We start from the raw sequence: 3,586 nt of genomic DNA on the forward strand, positions 1-3,586 counted from the left end.
GATACTCAGATAGACAATCATTCAATTTAGGTTTTGTTAATTATACTATACTACACTTGTGCTTAACATAAGGCAGCTGTGCTCATCCAACCTTCATACAATCATACTAAGCACAGGTAGATGAGGTAGTTAAAAACACAATAATTATAAATGTTTTTGTAAAATAATTTACAAAGATATTCATATTCCAGTAAAGGGACACTACTGCAGCTAACAAAAAAATTAAAATAACATCTTATAATATTAGTATAGATATACACTCACCAACTCACATTTACAAATTATAATAACAATATAGAGTTGCAAGCAAAAAAGTGACTAAAAGCGAACTTGTTATAATTTTTTACACCAGGTACAGTTATGTAATATTTAAATTTCACATCATACAAAGATATTACATAAATCGTTGTTTAAATAACATTCTACATAAAAAGGTTGGATTCTTGGATTACCATATAAATAAATAAATGAACAAACGGTTTTCGAAATTACGTACTCAATTAATTGACAGTTGATAAATGTTATTTATGCGAAATTATTATGTGGGTGGTCATTGGTTGCATATCTCCATTACATATAGTAGCGTTTTTACGCTTTGTAGCGAAAACTGCCTATATATATATAGAGAACCTAACTATCATGTTCCCAGCACTGAATATGCTAATGATTATTACTTAATGTATGAAAACAATTAAATTTTCACTTAAAATACTGCACATGTCTAGACATATTCTCTATGGGACGTCTGTAATCACTAACTAAACTACAGATTGATTCACAAGAGCTGGCTCAAATAAATTCAACGAAAGTAATGTCCACACTGGGCCGCGTGGGAACTATGGCCCAAGCCCTCTTGTTCTGAGAGGAGCCTGTGTGGGACGTATATAGGCTGGGATGATGATGAATGTCACTTAGACATTTATGTAAATGACTGATGTCCAGAAATTTTCATATTTGTGTGAAGTGTATTCAAACAAGTAACACATAGTTAATTTCATTCACTCATTCAATCCATTTGTGCTAGCTCACGTGAATCAACCTGTACTTGATACATCAAAAATTTACATTTCATACACAAAACATACATGCTGCACTTAAAATCAAGTTTCATTTCAATTACAACACAGACTGAATGACACAGCTGCCTAAAACTAAACTTAAACCAATCTAATCAATCAACTTATAACTAACTACAGTTTCTACTTTGTTGAGACCAGTGGAGAACGCTTTGAACTGAACATTCTGTGCATTCTGTATAGCTACTGGTTCAGCCTCCGCCCACTTTTCTGGCACATCGCAATCCGTTTTGGCATGTACTAGTACATCAAATGAACATCGACAGTCAAGGAATGGTAAGTAAGATATCGTAGCAGCTACTTGTAACATAACATCTCTTATTTCCTGCTGTATCTTTTTTAATTCTTTACTGCTCACTGTTTCATTCTTTCCTTCGACAATGCGGCATCTCCATCTTCGTACTGAACGTTGAAGTCCCAACACTCAAGGACTTTTTGTTTGCCACGTTGAGGATTATGAGAGACAGTTTGCTGACTTTTTTCTTGACTATCCACTCTGGAAGGAAGAAAGTGGTACGTTTATTTTAGAAGAGAATTGTTAAATGAGGCACTAATGGGGTGCAGTTTATTTACATCTGTATACACTGGGATATTATGTCTATAATGCACACTGATAATTTGTGCACTTACATAATTTATACAGGCGAACAAATTGAATCATAACTCATACTTTTGTGCAGGAAATCATAGTAAAATTGATTATTAAACGGTTCCACCCTGGGCCATGATTCAATTTGTTGAACCATAGGATCTCAATTACATATGTATTAAAATTTAAAATCTAAGATTTCAAAAAGGCCACCAAAATAAAATATGTGCTGGAAGTAATGTTTTTTGTTTACATGTTGCCAAGCTCCAATATAGAAAAGCTTAAAAGTTTGGGACACTACAAAGCAAAATCTGTAATTATTGTTAATTGTTTAAACACAACTTAAATTGTTTGTTGGTGTGTATGGTGGCAGCAGACAGGTTCACCCAATAACTAAAAGCCCAACAAAACAGACGAGATAATCTGGACGTCTCACAATAGAAGTTTTGATCAATGTGGCCATTGAGTCTTTCAATGAGGCTGGCATAGCCATACAGGTGCACTTAAGCTCGAAAAAAAAAACCAGACTGGCCAGACTTGTATTTCATCATCATATCAGCCGTAGGACGTCCACTGTTGGACATAGGCTCACACCTCCAGTTCCACTTGTACTATTTGGCTTAACATAGCTCATAAACGCTGAATTGGTCTGTGCTTAAGCTCGACACGTGGAAATTCGGTATGCATATATCCAAAGAAGTATACCTTCGCTCTGTGTAAGGAGATTGGTCAGAAAGCTCTTTATTTGAGCATCTTCTGAAATGAGCAGTGTTATTCCATATTGCTGCTCTGCCTTGAACGTTTCAGGGGATATAACCCTCTTGGAACAGAACTGAGTTGATCGCGTATTCTGAAATGGTAAAAAAATCATAATACAACTACAAAAACAACTAAACTTGCAATAGTTCACTTTTCGATTAGAATTGATAGGTTTAACTTACTTAGGTATTCGCAGATAATTTGAGCAGAACCACGTAGAGTAATACTATTTTTGGTTTGCTGTTGTGACATTTTGAAATAATTATTTAAAGGAATAAAAGAACTAACGAAATAATAGCTCAACAATGAATTGAATACACATCACACCGAAGTCCGTTGGAGTTTTGAAGTTTCTTTGACAGTTTGGTTTGTTCGACACACGGTTTCGTTTGGGACTGAAACCTGGAACGGGAGCTGCAACGAAGTTTTTTTATTTCATTTTAGTTTGACCAAGCTTGGCCAAGCTAGGGCCAAGCAAAATAATGTGTGACAAGATCCTACTAAATGATGAATGGTTAACGGCGTAAAAACGGAAAGTACTAAGGAATAAAAAGATAATCTGGCCCCATACTACGAAGTGCAAAATTCAAACTTAGTATCTTACCGTGCCTCTGACGCTTATAAACCCATACTGTACTCTTTATAGTTTGTGGACTTAATGCTACATTTACACCCTTGCCAAGCTTCGGCAAGCTCTCACAAGCACAAGCGTGTAAACGGCCCGTTTGGCTATGTAGGCTTGCGTGAGTTGCCAGCGCTTGCCGCCGTGGTCCGGCATTTCGTTGAGTGGCAAGCGACCGTCTCCGTCCCGTCGTCGATTTTAAATATAAATAATAACCACGGACTTCATATCATATCTGTGATAATAACTGATAGAATTATTTTTGGCTTGCTCATTCTTGTAAAATGTGTTCGTAAATAGACAAGGATGCCATTCATTAACGGCCGCAACAACGCTAAGAATTTCATTCTATCGTTTACTTACTCAAGTTTTACTGTGTGATCGCTGACGTGCGCTAGTATTTTTGAAAACCTCGTAAGTATATATTATTATTTGCTATTGAAAGACTATAAAAGGGCTTTGTTTCAAAATAAATTATATTTTACGAAAGAAATCAGTGTTTCGACAAGTAATATTTTTTTGTAATTATAGTTATTTTAA

The 3,586-nt window shown here is 35.4% G+C and overlaps 1 pseudogene; it reads right to left on the minus strand.

Annotated features, from left to right (window-relative positions):
• Positions 1-881: 881 nt before the first annotated feature.
• On the minus strand, positions 882-2,812 carry LOC141433854 (mitotic spindle assembly checkpoint protein MAD2A-like; annotated as a pseudogene).
• Between the last annotated feature and the right edge of the window lie 774 nt (positions 2,813-3,586).

This window comes from Choristoneura fumiferana, chromosome 12 (genome assembly GCF_025370935.1).
Source record: "Choristoneura fumiferana chromosome 12, NRCan_CFum_1, whole genome shotgun sequence".
NCBI lineage: Eukaryota > Metazoa > Arthropoda > Insecta > Lepidoptera > Tortricidae > Choristoneura > Choristoneura fumiferana.